The sequence below is a fragment of the Callithrix jacchus genome, chromosome 22, assembly GCF_049354715.1.
Source record: "Callithrix jacchus isolate 240 chromosome 22, calJac240_pri, whole genome shotgun sequence".
NCBI lineage: Eukaryota > Metazoa > Chordata > Mammalia > Primates > Cebidae > Callithrix > Callithrix jacchus.
In genome coordinates this window covers 38,818,196-38,834,269 of record NC_133523.1, presented here as the reverse complement: position 1 = coordinate 38,834,269, position 16,074 = coordinate 38,818,196, and the positions used below count along the sequence as shown (strand labels likewise).

The 16,074-nt window shown below is 46.6% G+C and overlaps 1 protein-coding gene across 6 annotated transcripts in view; it reads right to left on the bottom strand.

Annotated features, from left to right (window-relative positions):
• IGSF23 (immunoglobulin superfamily member 23) overlaps positions 1–16,074 on the bottom strand; it is a 75,428-nt gene that overhangs the window by 29,438 nt on the left and 29,916 nt on the right. The gene's annotated exons all lie outside the window — the stretch shown is intronic.

The following is a 16,074-nucleotide window of genomic DNA, read 5'->3' as shown; positions in this document are numbered from 1 at the left end:
CCGAGGCGGGTGGATCACGAGGTCAACAGATCGAGACCATCCAGGTCAACATGGTGAAACCCCGTCTCTACTAAAAATTACAAAAAGTTAGCTGGGCACGGTGGCGCGTGCCTGTAATCCCAGCTACTCAGGAGGCTGAGGCAGGAGAATTGCCTGAACCCAGGGGGCGGAGGTTGCGGTGAGCCGAGATTGCGCCATTGCACTCCAGCCTGGGTAACAAGAGCGAAACTCCGTCTCAAAAAAAAAAAAAAAAAAAAAGGCTGAGAATACTCGAAGTCAGAACGCCTCCCCCTCTAAAGATGATCACAGTTCCACATCGACAATGGAACAAGGCTTGACGGAGAACGAGCGCCTCCTGATGACAGAATCACTCTTCAAGGAATGGATAATAACAAACTTCGGTGAGTTAAAAGAACATGTTGTAGCCCAACGTAAAGAAACTAGGAACTTTGAAAAAAGGTTTGATGAAATCCTATTGAGAATAGACAACTTAGAGAGGAGTATGAGTGAATTAATGGAACTGAAGAATACAATACAGGAACTCCGAGAAGTATGCACAGGTTTAAACACTCGAATTGTTCAAGCAGAAGAAGGGATATCAGAGGTCAAAGTCCAACTTAATGAAATAAAACGTGAAGAAAAGATTAGAGAAAAAAGGATAAAAAGGAATGAGCAAAGTCTCCAAGAAATGTGGGACTATGTGAAAAGACCAAATTTACGTTTGATAGGTGTACCTGAATGCGTCGGAGAGAATGAATCCAAGCTGGAAAATACCCTTCAGGATATTATTCAGGAAAATTTTCCTAAACTAGCAAAGCAGGTCAACATTCAACCCCAGGTAATACAGAGAACACCACAAAGATATTCCTCAAGAAGACCAACCCCAAGGCACATAGTCGTTAGATTCACCAGGGTTGAAACGAAGGAGAGGATACTAAGGGCAGCCAGAGAGAAAGGTCAGATTACCCACAAAGGCAAGCCTATCAGACTTACAGCAGAGCTCTCGGCAGAAACTCTACAGGCCAGAAGAGAGTGGGGGCCAATATTCAACATCCTCAAAGAACAGAACCTTCAGCCCAGAATTTCATATCCAGCCAAACTAAGCTTCACAACTGAAGGAAAAATAAAATCTTTTATGAACAAGCAAGAACTCAGAGATTTTATTACCACCAGGCCTGCTTTACAAGAGCTTCTGAAAGAAGCATTACACACAGAAAGAAACAACCAGTATTAGCCTTTCTAAAAATATACCAAAAAGTAAAGAGCACCAACATAAAGAAGAATTTACACCAACAAATGGATAAAACAGCCAGTCAACATCAAATGGCAGTAACCCTAAATTTAAATTGACTAAATTCCCAATCAAGAGACACAGCCAAAACCCAACGGCATGTTACATCCAGACCTGTTTCACATGCAAGGATACACAAAGACTCAAAACGGAGGGATGGAGAGGGATTTGCCAACCAAATGGAGAGCAAAAATAAATAATAAATAAATAAAAAGCAGGAGTTGCAATTCTTGTATCGGATAAGGTAGATTTTAAAGCAACAAAGATATAGTGGTAAAAGGATCAATGCAACAACAAGAGCTAACGATCCTAACACCCAGATAGGAGACTTAGATTCAATGAGACAGAAAATTAATAAGGATATCAAGGACTCGAACTCAGATCCAGAACAAGTAAACTTGATAAATATTTATAGAGCTCTCCACTTCAAATACACAAAATATACATTCTTGTCAATACCACATCACACCTACCCATTAGTTTAAATGAAACATTGATTGGCCATTATTAATACCCAATTTTTTTCAAAATAAAGCAATATTTCCATTTACTCTCCCTCTTTCTTCCTCTCCTTTACTTATTTTTTTTTTTCTTTCCTTCTCTCAAAAAAAAAGAAATCAACTTGTAAACCTCTAGATCCAGGTCGGCAATGTCTCTTTCATTGCTTGATTTCCTTTCTTCCCTTCCCTCCCTCCCTCCCTCCCTCCCCACTTCCTCCCTTCCTTCCTTCCTTCATCCCTTCCTTCCTCCCTACCGTCCTTCTTCCCTTCCTTCCTGCCTTCCTCCCCCCTCAAAAAAAAAAAAAAAAAAAAAGAGATCGAGACCATCCTGGTCAACATGGTGAAACCCTATCTCTACTAAAAATACAAAAAATTAGCTGGGCATGGTGGCGCGTGCCTGTAATCACAGCTACTCGGGAGGCTAAGGCAGGAGAATTGCCTGAACCCAGGAGGCAGAGGTTGCGGTGAGCTGAGATCGTACCATTGCACTCCAGCCTGGGTAACAAGAGCGAAACTCCGTCTCAAAACAAACAAACAAACAAATAAACCAGCCCCCTAGACATCACTTTGGATGCTTTTGGCCATAAAAAATGGATAACTCAACTCAAAGTGGTTTAAAATACTGTATTATCCTATGTAGCAGGGATTCCAATGACAGGGCAGTTCCTGGGTTGGTTGATATGGTGGCTCAGTAGTAACACCAAAGGTCCAGGTTCTTCATCTTCCTACCCAGCCTCGGCAGGCTGTCCTCTCATGGTGACTTCCCTCCCAGTCCAAGATGGTGACCAGCCACATCCAGAGACACAAAAGGGGAATTGTTGCTCCTAGTTCTCTTCAAGATCCAATAAAAATCTCTCCTGGCTGGGCGCGGTGGTTCACACCTGTAATCTCAGCACTTTGGGAGGCCGTGGTGGGTGGATCATGAGGTGAAGAGTTCAAGACCAGCCTGGCCAAGATGGTGAAACCCCATCTCTGCTAAAATACAAAAATTAGTTGGGTGTGGTGGTGCTTGCCTGTAATCCCAGCTATTCCAGAGGCTGAGGCAGAGAATTGCTTGAACCCAAGGGGCGAAGGTTGCAATGAGCTGAGATTGTGCCACTGCACTCCAGCCTGGGCAAAGAATCCAGACTCCATCTCAAACAAACAAACAAACAAACAAACAAACAAACAAACAATCTCTCCCATCAGCACGAGCAGACTTCTCACTCAGCATCGGCCAGAACCAGGTCTCATGCCCATTCTTTCCCCTTTTCTCCAACGTCCAAAGAATACCCAAAGCCCCCAGTTCCCACTCATCTAGAGAGCTGGTCAGGACCCTAACAGGTGCCTGAAAGAACAGTTTTGATAGTTCAGGATGTGCTACCCGGGCCAGGTTGCCCTCTGCTCTTCTGCTAGACTGTCCTCCATTTGCCACCAAATGCTTCCTTTTGCTTATCTATGACCCTGTCATTTGGGCTGTAACAAGAGTAATCTATTTTGTGTGAATGATATATAGAAGCTATTATTACTTTCTACCTTATCCTGCTCCACCTTGCCCTGTCCTTCTCTAGAAGTGGATTTGGGGGGAGATACCCCCGACTCAATCTAGTTCTCACATGCACCTCTCATCCCAGGTGGCTGTGGATCAGAATCAGGGCCACTGTCTTGCCCACATTGGTAGGAGCCATTTATTGTGCTCTGCGCGAATGGCGTCCCCTGGCGGTGGAGGTGTGTACTTTGGGTGAGGACAATGGTGGGATGAGGGCTTGTCTAGAACCGGTGCAAGACTGGACCTTTCATCACTGGGCTGGGGAAGTGAAGAAGATTAGAACCCACCCCATTTACAGTTCCTGAACATCACCAGGTAAATACTCTCTGTGGCTGCCGCATGGGAAGAGTGGATTATTGATTCACATTGGCTCCCAGCTGGGCAGGGCAGGGCAGGGCAGGGACTTTGTCTTATCAAGAGTTTCTTTTGACTGTGCTCCAAGAGGAGATTAATGGCTGCTTTGCCTTGTGCCTGTTTCCCAGGTCCCCATCTGCCCCAGGTGAGTGACATCCACTGGCACACTGTGGATAGGTTTTGGTGGAATCAGTTCTCCAAATGACTGTCAGGAAACTTTTCAGTTTAGAGACCCTCAGGGGGTGAACGTTTAGGATGCCCACCATCTCTAGACAAGGCATAAGGTTTAGGAAAATATGCTTCTGATGTTCACATCCTCTTCCTTGGTAATACATACCTTGATTTTTTTTTTTTTTTTTTTTTGAGACAGTTTCGCTCTTGTTTTCCAGGCTGGAGTGCAGTGGTGTGATCTCAGCTCACTGTAACCTCCACCTCCCAGGTTCAGGCAATTCTCTTGCCTCAGCTTCCCAAGTAGCTGGGACTACAGGCGCCCACCATCACATCCAGCTAAGTTTTGTACTTTTAGTAGAGATGGAGTTTCTCCATGTTGGTCAGGCTGATCTTGAACTCCCAACCTCAGGTGATCCACCCGCCTCAGCCTCCCAAAGTGCTGAGATTACAGGCATTAGCCACTGCGCCCAGCCCATACCTTGATTTTTAAATGGATGCATAAAGAGTCCAGCCAAAAATATTATATTCTCTGCATTCCCTGAAGCTAAGTGTGGCCATGTCCTGACTTTTGGCCAATAGATACAAGTAGAAGTGTTGTATGAGACTACCAGGAGCTGGCCTTAAAGATGGCTTTTGTTCCTAACCCTTCACTGCTGACCAGGATGTGGTTATGATGGCTGGAGCTCCAGCAGCCATCTTGGACCACAAGTTATATACTGAAGATGACGGAGCAATAATCATAGAAGGAGGCTGTGTCCCCAGGATTATGAAACTGCCACATTCGTCCTGAACTCTCTACCTCCAGACTCCATTTATGTCAAAGAGAAACCTCCAACTTGTTGAGGCCATTTGATTTTGGGGTTTTCTGTTACTTGCAGCTGGACCTAGTCTTGACAAAATGTGTAGGGGGGAGATCCCATAAGCGCAGAGGCAGAAGCCAGAATCCTCAGCCTATTTCCATATAAATAATGAAGAAGAAAATAACAAGAAATATAATTGTAGTAGTTATTAGCTATTCATACATGATCTTAGTTATTCATTAGTGATATTCATTCTTTTACTAATGCCTCTCAGGTCAGAAATGTGAACCTGGGCAACACTGTGAAATGAATGACCCTAAGGCAAGACGCTTTAAGCCCTCTGTCACACCTGTGTAAGGGATGCAGGAGGGCGCCTTGGCTGGGCAGCCTCGCCAGCACTGGGAAAGCGCCCTCTGTTTAGCCAGCTAGGGAAGGAGACGTCCAAAATAGCTGAGACATCTCCTTCCTTGGAGGAATTAGGAGAAAACTCCACTCCTCCAAAATCCTGTGGTAGGCCTGACGCTGTCAGGGAGGCCCACAGACATCCAGGGGCTTAATTGTCTCTATGTGATGCTGTGCTTCAGTGGTCACGTTCCACGTCCACGCTCATGCTCCACTTATGCACCTGGTTCCTTTTTACTTAGAAGAGACCATCAGTAAAAGTTTTATAAATCTTAATGTCTTTGTTCTTTTCTAACAAGTATGGAAAAAGTGCTGACGAATTACGCTCCTTACCTCATCTCGGCTACTAGAAATTCTTGAGCCCCTACATATATGACACGTGCTGTGCTCTACTTGACCCTGTCACTGACATACCCTATCTACCCTGCCCCCCACCCCCCCGTCGACGACCATCAAGGCCACACCCTGCCTACCCTTTCCCCAGATTTGCAACTCAATAAAAGTCAGAGAGTCCAGTCACTCGGGGCCACTGCTGGTCTCCGCGCTTTGGTTGGCAGTGGACCCCTTGACCCAAACTTTCTTTTCTCTATCTCTGTGTCTTGTGTCTTTTATTTCTACAATTTCTCGTCTCCATACCAGCAGAGAGGGGCTCACAGAACGCTGTAGGGCTGGACCCTACAAAAATGCTCTCTCTGGGAGGAGGAATGCAGGGTGCATCCTGTCAGGGCAGGTGTAGCTCTTAATGTTCTTTTTTTTTTGAGATGGAGTCTCGCTCTGTCACCCAAGCTGGAATGAGACTACTCTCAGGATCTCGGCTCACTGCAGCCTCTGCCTCCTGGGTTCAAGCAATTCTCCTGCCTCAGCCTCCCGAGTAGCTGGGACACCAGGTGCCCACCACCACCAGCCCTGGCTAATTTTTTGTATTTTTAGTAGAGATGGGATTTCATCATGTTGGTCAGGCTGGTCTCGAACTTCTGACTTCAGGTGATCCACCGCCTCAGCCTCCCAAAGTGCTGGGATTACAGGCGTGAGCCACTGCACCCGGCCAGAATACATGTTCTTCTGGGGCTCCACATCAATGTCCTATGCTTACACCTGCATCCTCCCTCCATCTCAGTCTTGGGCAGGTAACTTTGTGTACATGATCCTGTTTCTTCCTCTGTGGAATGACAACGTGTCACTGTGGAATGTTGCTGTGTCACTGTGAGGACTCTGTGTCACTGTAAAGTCCCTGGCACAGAAAAGAAATTCAGTAAGAGGGGGACGTCCACATGAGTCAGGCCTTCTGTTTGTGATGGGGAAATTTATGGTGAATAAAGGAGATAAGACTGATGCTGTCAGTGTTCTGGCAGGGACTTCCTGCTTGAAGCAGGAAGCTGGGTCTTCGATTATTCATTCATCCATTCACTCATTGTTCCGCTATGAAGGCTCAGCTGAGTTCCAACCAGCAGGAGTGGGTGGGGAGTGGGTGGGGAGCTCTCAATGTTCTGGGTGGATTTTAAATGTCAGAAGGGGTGAGGGTCTCCCTGGGGTCTCTTTTATAAGAGTGTACCAATCCCACAATGAGAGCTCCTCCCTCATGATCTAATCACTGCCCTGACCCTCATCTCCTAATACCATCACCTTGGGCATTAGGATTTCAATATATACAATCTTTTTTTTTTTTTTTTTTTGTAAAGAGATGGGGTTTCACCATGTTGACCAGGCTGGTCTTGAGCTCCTGACCTCAGGTGATCCACCAACCTCGACCTCCCAAAGTGCTGGGATTACAGGCATGAGCCACCACACACAGCCAATCTTTTTATTTCAACATATAAAATAAAATAATTTATTTTTATTTTATTTATTCATTTTCATTTTACATTATTTTATATTTTTATTTATTTTATTTTATATATTTATTTATTTTATTTTGCATTTATTTTTATTTTATTATTTTATATTTTTATTTTATTTTATTTTTATGACCTCACCAGAACAGCTGAGGGCATTACCCCAACTTCTTCCATTGGTCAAAGCAATCCATACATTTATTTTTATTTTATTATTATTTATTTATTTATTTTTGAGACGGAGTTTCACTCTTGTTACCCAGGCTAGAGTGCAATGGCGCGATCTTGGCTCACTGCAACCTCCGCCTCCTGGGTTCAGGCAATTCTCCTGCCTCAGCCTCCCGAGTAGCTGGGATTACAGGCACGCGCCACCATTCCCAGCTAATTTTTTGGATTTTTGGTAGAGACGGGGTTTCCCCATGTTGACCAGGATGGTCTCGATCTTTTGACCTTGTGATCCACCCGCCTCGCCCTCCCAAAGTGTTATTTTTATTTTTTGAGACAGAGTCTCACTCTATCTCCCAGGCTGGAGTGCAGTGGCACAATCTTGGCTCACTGCAACCTCCACCGCCTGGGTTCAAGCGATTCTCCTGCCTCAGACTCCTGAGTAGCTTAGATTACTGGTGCGCGCCACCACACCCGGCTAATTTTTGTATTTTTAGTAGAGGTGGGGTTTCACCATGTTGGCCAGTCTGGTCTCAAACTCCTGACCTAAGTGATTCACCTGCTTTGGCCTCCCAAAGTGCTGGGATTATAGGTGTGAGCCACTGCACCCAGCCTGTTTTTATTTTATTTATTTTATATATATATATATATATATATATATATATATATATATATATATATATATATATATATTTAACACTGTGAGCTGCATTTATTGTAGTGTGTATAAACCACTCACAGCCAGCACCTGTTAGGGGCCCAGGACACTGCTAGGCAGGATCAAGGAACCGCGATGCTGGGCGCTTAGCCCACACCCTGGCCACCTGGCAGCAGTACCCAGCATCCCTGAACGGCAGAGCAGCCAGGGCCCCAGTGGTGACTGTTCCAGAGGGACCTACAGGGGCGTGGGGCCAAAGCTGGGCCCTGCACCTTGTTTGGCCTACAGATTTAATTTCTGAATTAATTTAGTTTCTGCCAACAATTTAAAAATCAGGACATCTCACATACAAATCTGTATTTCTGGCTTCTCCAGATTTCTGGCATTAGGCATCCATTCCCACATCAGAGCAATCAGAGCAATTAGCTACACCTGAATATGGCAGCGGCCACGGTCAGATGGGGACCCACCACACTCTACTGCTCTCAAGGAAGGCTGCAGTTATCCACTAGGCTGTGCGAATTTTCTCTCAGCACGCTGTCTTTGTCTCCAGCAACACTGGAAAGTCAAAGTGAAGCAGGCTCCCAACTGCTTCATCCATTTTATACGACCTACGTGGCCGCAGGGGCATCCAAGTTTGAGATCTCTGGACAAACCCAGGGAGGGGGCGGCAGGGTAACTCCACACATATCCCTTGCATAGCTGATGAGGCAGGGCTGAGGGCAGCAGCCAGCCTTCCCAAGCTCTTGAGAAGTTCCCAAACTCGCGGAACCTGGAAAGGCTAGCAGGCCCGCACAGGCTCTACTGGCGTGAGGTTGCGGGGGGGGTAGCCAGACCCAGGGAGTGTGGGGCCGGCGCGCCCTCTAGTGCACATCAGGGAGCTCTGCAGCCACGGCGAAGATGCTGAACTTAATTCCTAGGAGTCAACCATCCAGACCCCCCCCAAACAGGCTCCCCCGGGTCCCTTGGCTTCCAGCTACTTCTTTCACTCTGAGGAGCTGAGCAATGTTCCAATTCTACCCTTGAACTCCAGAATCAATTCAATCTGCAGCCAGAATGATCGTTTCAGAATATGAGGCACAGCGTGTTAATCTTTAACTCAAAATTCTTCAGTCGTTCTCTGACTCCCTCAGAATACAATTAAAAGTCCTTATGGGCAGGCACAGTGGCTCCTGCCTGTAATCCCAGCACTTTGGGAAGCCGAGGCAGGAGGGTCACTAGAGCCAGGAGTTTAAGACCAGCCCGGTCAACGTGGCAACACCCTAGCTCTACAAAAAAGTACAAAAATTAACTGGGCATGGAGGCACATGCCTGTGGTCCCAGCTACTCGGGAGGCTGAGGCACAAGAATCACCTTGTAGATAAATGTTCTGTTCTTACTTTTCAGACTTCTGAAATATTCCATCAAATGGATTCACCCCATTTTCATGAATACCTTACTTAAGTTTTGCGATGGTTTATTTTATAAGTCAACTTGGGTAGGGCATGGTGCCCAGATATTTGGTCAAAGAACAGTCTAAACGTCAGGGTAAAGTATTTTTTTTTTTTTCAGATGAAATTAACATTTAAATCAGTAGACATTGAGTAAAGCAGATGAGATTACCCTCCATGATGTGGTGGGCCTCAACCCGGGAGGCAGAGGTTGCAGTGAACCATGGTCATGCTGGTGCACTCCAGCCTGGGTGAAGGAGCGAGATTCTGCCGCCAAAAAAAAAAAAAAAAGCCCTTATAATCATCTGCAAGATCCTACATGATGTTCCCAACAAGGGCTAATACTGCCCCCTAGCGGCTATTTGGTAATGTGTGGGAAGGTTCTCTGGTCTCAATGCCTGGAGGGAGCTGCTGCCGTTGTTGCAGGGAGAGCAAGTGGTGCTGAACTCCTTGCAATGCACAGGACGGAACCACAGCATGAATAACTGTCTTGCCAAAAATGCCAATGCCTTGTAACTTACCTGTCTCTCCTACCTCTCTGACTTTATCTCAGACCTCTTTCATTTTCACTTACTCAACTCCGACCACGCCGATTTCTCTCCTTTTCCCTCCAAAACAATGATCTCTCTCCTGCCCCAGGGCCTTTGCACATGCGGTTCCCACTCCCACAGTTTAATTCCAATGAGTGAGTCCCTGGCAGTGGCTGAGTCTAGCGTGCAGTGCTGCTAAGTGCCCTCTGTGATCGTGCTCTTTGCTTCCTTTCCTCCCTTAGCCTTCTTCCTGAGCCTCTGCAGGGAGCAGGTGTCTGCTCAGCTGACGATCACATCCATCCCTCCCCGGGCCATAGAGGGGGGCAACGTCACCCTGTCTGTCCAGGGGATCCCTCAGAATCTCATCTCCTACCATTGGCTCCAAGGAGCAACCACCAGTCAGGTTACCCGGATCCTCAATTTTAACTTCTTCAGCCATGGCTACACCCCAGGACCAGCCCACACTGGCAGGGAAACAGGCAGTGCTGATGGTTCCCTGACCATTATTGATGCACCTGCATTGGACGATGGCATCTACACCCTGCATCTCATCTCTTCTGGTGAAAACAGTTACCATCGTGCTATGCTACTTGTCTCTTGTCTTGTCATCGTGCTATGCTACATCGTGCTTCTTGGGAAGCAGCGGGGAGGCTCTCTGGTAGCACAATAAACAGTAACATTTAGAAAGTGCTTTCTGCGTATTAAGTATTGCATATCCTCTGCAGATAGAATGCCATGGGCTCTTCACTACAACTTTTAGATAAGACTCATGAGTAGAGGAGCTAAGGCTCAGGGAGCCTAACAACATGGCCAGTGGCACCCATGGAGCTGGGATTTGAACCCAGTCTCTGCTTAACCCTAAAGCCCATGTTCTTGAGTGCTACATTAATGTATTTAAATATTACCACCCCCACCCTGTTATTACAGTAACAGTGCTCAAATCATCCTTCTTCTAATTATTTTGTATCCTTCCCTGTACTAATCCTTTTACTTATCACATAAAATCTGTGTATAATACATACACTATATAAAGAGTTTCCACCAATCAATAAGAAAAAAATGCTTCAATAGAAAAAACAGGAGAAAGATCTGGATAATCAGTTTGCAGAGGAAGAAATAGAAATGGTCAGTAATGATATAAAAAGATGTTCAACCTCACTAATAATAAAGGCAATCCCTTACTCATAAGCCTCCTAAAACTTTTCAAGTGTGATTCTAATCAATGTTGCCAAAGGTGTGAAAAGCGAGCGCTCCTAAGTGGTTGATGGGAGTATAGGGGCAAAACATTTTCTGAGGGCTACTTGGTCTTTTCTATAATAACATTTTGAAACATTTTATTTGGAAATAATTTCAAATTTACAAAAAGTTGCAAAAATAAAGAGTACAAAGAACACCAATATGCCCTTTATTCAGAATCACCTATTGTTAATACTTATTCTTATTTATCATTTGTGCTCTCTCCCCCGCTTCCCTCCATTTGAGAGTAAATTACAAACATCACGGCTCTTTACCTGTAAATGTATCAGTGTGTGTTTCCTAAGAACAGAGGTATTCTCTTACATACCCACAATGATCACCGTTGTAAATGTCCAGGGTTATAACACTTTTATGTAATCTATCATCCATATTCCAACTTTGTCAATTGGCACAGGAAAGTCCTTTATAGCCTATTCCCCCATCCAATTCAGGATCCAGTCTCTAGTCAGATACTGCATTTTGTGTCCTGTCTCTTTTTTTTTTTTTTGAGACGGAGTTTCGCTCTTGTTACCGAGGCTGGAGTGCAATGGCACGATCTCGGCTCACTGCAACCTCCGCCTCCTGGGTTCAGGCAATTCTCCTGCCTCAGCCTCCCGAGTAGCTGGGATTACAGGCACATGCCACCATGCCCAGCTAATTTTTTATATTTTTTAGTAGAGACGGGGTTTCACCATGTTGACCAGGATGGTCTCGATCTCTTGACCTCGTGATCCACCCGCCTCAGCCTCCCAAAGTGCTGGGATTATAGGCTTGAGCCACCGCACCCGGCCTCCTGTCTCTTTACCCTCTTTTAATTTGATACTTTCCCACAGTCTTTCTTTTTTAAAATGAATCTTTTAAAAAAAATTTAGAGATAAGGTATTGCTCTGTTAGCTGGGCTGGAGTGCTGTGGTGTGATCACAGCACATTGCAGCCTCCAACTCCTGAGCTTAAGAGATCCTCCTGCCTCAGTCTCCAGAGTAACTGGGACCACAGGCATGTACCACCACACCCACCTAATTTCGAAAATTTTTCTTTTTTTTTCAAGACAGAGTCTTGCTCTGTCACCCAGGCTGGAGTGCAGTGGTGCTATATAGACTCACTGCAACCCACACCTCCTGGATTCAAGAGTCTCCTGCCTAAGCCTCCAAAGTAGCTGGGATTACAGGTGCCCACCACCATGCCCAGTTAATTTTTGTATTTTTAGTAGAGATAGGGTTTTGCCATGTTGCCCAGGCTGGTCTTAAACTCCTGGACTCCAGTAAGCCTCCAGCCTTAGCCTACTGAGTAGCGGGAGTACAGGCACACACCACCGTACTCAGCTAACTTTTTAATCTTGTGTAGAGATGGGGTCTCCCTATGTTGTCCAGGCTGGTCTTGAATTCCTGGGCTCAAGTGATTTTCCCGCCTCAGCCTCCCAAAGCACTGGGATTACAGGCATGAACCACTGTGCCCGGCCACATTTTCTAATTTTTTAAAATTTATTTTAAATATTTTTACATTTTTTTTAAAAACATTTATTTACTTTGGGGTGGGGTCTTGCTATGTTGCCCAGGCTGGTCTTAAATTCCTGGATTCGAGTGATCCACCTGCCTCAGCCTCCCAAAGTGTTGAGATTACAGGCTTCAGCCACCATGACGCCAAGTTATTTTCCACATATCTCGCTTACTGTCTCCCTCCTCCCCTCCTGGCACTGCAAAACATGTCATTTCTATGAAGGCAGAGCTCTCTGTTTCATTTGCTGGCATTCCCTGAAACCTGAAACAGTGCCTGGCACATAGTAGGGCCATATAAATCTTTGCTAAGGACTTGGGAAGGTACAGTCATAGGGTGGCAGCCTGGGCTGGGAGGTCAGTCCCGCCGGGGAAGACACAGTTTTGAGCCAGCCTGCATGGCTGAGACTTGGTAGGTGAGAATGGGAAGTAAAGAGGACCTGGTTTATTTTCACCTGTTGGAAATAAATTGAAAGTTGTGATACAGGGAGGGACCCAAAAAGTCCCTTTCTCTCCTTGGGGCAGCAAAAGACGGAATCTGCCCTGGGGGCTTGGTGGGTGAGTTGGTGGGGATTTCAGGAGAGAAAAACCCCACTTCTGCATGAAGGGGCAGATTTGGGAAGTCCACTCCAGCAGCTGCTCTATCCTCTTGGGTGTGGAGGGAACCTGGTTTAGGAGAAGGAGGCTGGTCACAAGGTTCAGACATTCTGGGAAGAACGAGGTAGGTGGCAGAGGCCTTGAATGCTGGGCTGGCCTGGGTCTCAGCACGGGGAGCCATAGAGTTTGAGGGTGTGGCAGGGTGATGTGGCCACAGGTGTTCATTGATCTTAGTGTACACAAAGGTGGGGCTGGGGGCAATCCAACGGCCCTTGGAAAGGGGAACACGGAGGTTGAGGGCCGGGACCGGAGACACTCTGTGACTCTATCCAGGTCATCTCACTTCTGTGAGCTTCAGTGTTTTTAACTATGGGATGGAATAATCATATTCCTTACCCTACTCTTTTTTTTCTATTTCCTTCCTTCCTTCTTCCTTCCCTTCTTCTTTCCCTCCCTTCCTTCTTTCTTTCTTCCTTCCTTTTCCTTTCTGTTTCTTTCTTTCCCTTCCTTCCTTTCCTCATTTTTTTTTTCTTTCTTTCTTTTTTTAGAGACAGGGTCTTGGGCCGTCACCCAGGCCAGAGCACAGTGGTGCGATCATGGCTCACTGCAGCCTCAAACTCCTGGACTCAAGCAATCCTCCCACTTCTGCCTCCGGAGTCCTGCAACTACAGATACACACCATCATGCCTGCTATTTTTTTCTTTTTTTTGTAGAGATGAGGGCCCAGGCTGGTCTCAAACTCCTGGGCTCAAGCAATTATCCCACCTTGGCCTCCCAAAGTGTTGGATTTATGGGCTTGAACCACTGCATCCAGCCTCGTCTGATGGTCTCATGACTTGCTATGTCCCCAGCACCTAGAACAGGCACAGTAGGCACTCAGGAAATGTGTGATGAGTGGCTCTTGGTCAGTTTGGGCTGCTGTAACAGACCAGCGTGTGGGTGACTTATAAAGAACAGAAGGCTACTTCATGCAGTTCTGGAGGCTGGAAGTCCTATATCACGGTGCTAGCATCATCACGTTCTGGTGGGGACTCCTTTCCCAGTGGCAGACTGCTGTCTTCTGGTTACATTCCCCACGTGGTGGAAAGTGAATGAGAGCGATCTCGGAGATCCCTTTTATAAAGGCACTAATCCCACTGGGAGGGACTTGATTCCCTCCCAAAATTTCCACCTCCTAAAACCATTACACGAAGGGTCAGGATTTCAACATCTGGAATGGCAGAGGCACAAACGTTCCGTCCACAGCAGTGATGGAGCGAGTGAACGCACACCCACTCCTAGCGCTGCAGTGAGATTCCACGCAGGGCGGTCACGACATCCAGCGGGAATTCCGCACTTGCCGATGGCTCGTGCTGTGCCAAGTGTTGTTCTGAGCACTTTCCTGCACAGACTCATTCGACCCTCACGACCGTCTTGTGCGGGGTGACTGATTTCTCCAGTCTGCACGAGGCACAAGGAAGCATGCAAGGGTGATGAAATTTTCCCAACAAACCACGGCTGGGGTGTAAAGGACTGAGCTGCCAGCCCAGGCAGTCAGATAGCCTTGTGCTTGTGACCAGGGCTTGTGCCACAAGCCAGGGTGACAGATGGCCTGGCACACTGAAGGCAGGTGCTCATAACCACAGAGCCTCCTAGGAGGCAAAAGTATCATAATCTATTTTACTTTATTTTATTTTAATTGAGATGGGGGGGTCTCACTATGTTGTCCAGGCTGGTCTTGAACTCTTGGGCTCAAGTGATTCTCCCATTTAGACTCCTGAAGTGCTGGGATTACAGGTGTGAGCCACCATGCGTGGGCATCATCTCCATTTTAGAGCTGAGGAAAGTGGTCTCTAGAGAGGGGAGCTGACCTGCTGAGGCCACCCAGTTAGCAAGTGGGGGAGTCAGGATTTGAACCCATGCAGTCTGGCTCCAGAGCCAGCTGGCTTAGCTTCATGCTTTATCAGGGCAGATACTTTGTGACTGCCTGTAGCAGGAGCAAGACACAAGCAGGGCAGCAAGACAAGGCAGCTGAGTCATAATCTCTTTCTTGCAATGCCAAACTGGCCCTTACACCCTAAGTAACACTTCTAGAATTTTCTAAGACTCTTGTTGAATCCCATCCTCCCTCACTGCCTCTACTCCAGACCTACCTGACCTTCCTTCTGTGCCTCAAATTCAAAAACTTTAAATATGCTGCTCCCCCTGGCTCTTCCCTATGCCCCTCAGGTTTCAGCTACTATGTCCCCTCCCCCAGGAAGCTTTCCCTGATCTTGAGGCTGAGTCAGGTGCCACCTTTGAATTTCTCCATCCCAGCCCTGCCTCCTGTCTAGGGACAGGTCTGTCTCTCCCACTGGACTGTGAGCCTCTGTGAGAAGAGGATTGGGGCTGTCTTAGTCAGCGCTGTGTCCCTAGTACCACCAGGAGCAGGAGTCGGCACAGAAGAGAATTCAGGACCGTGTGCAGTGGCTCATGCCTGTAATCCCAGCACTTTGGGAGGCTGAGGCAGGCAGATCACTTGAGGTCATGAGTTCAAGACCAGCCTGGGCTACATGGTGAAATTCCCTCTCTACTAAAAATACAAAAATTAGCTGGGTGTGGTGGCACATGCCTGCGTCCAAGCTACTAGGGAGGCTGAGGCAGGGGAACCACTTGAGTCCAGGAGGTGGAGGCTGCAGTAAACTGAAATCATGCCACTGCACTCCAGCTTGGGAACAGAGTAAGACTCTGTCGCCAAGAAAATAAAAGAAGAGAAAGAAAAAGAAAGAAGAAAAGAAGGAAGAAGAAGAAGAGGAGGAGAAGGAGGAGGAGGAGGAATCAGGGAGCATTTGTTAAACGAATGGATGGATGGATGGATGGATACATGGATTAATGATATTTCTCTCAGCTGGTAGGTTCTGTTAAATCTTCTGGGTCTGAGTATACATAATCTCAAAGAATAACAGCTTGTCTTGCTCATAGAGATGTTTTTTAAAGTAATTTTTATATATTGAAACTTTACTATGTTCTCTTAAGTTTCAGCTCAGATGTCCACTCCTCCAGGAAGCCCTCCCTGCCCCCTCCCCCAAGACCATGTCAGGCTCCTCCTGGAGTTCCCCCAGCCCTGCT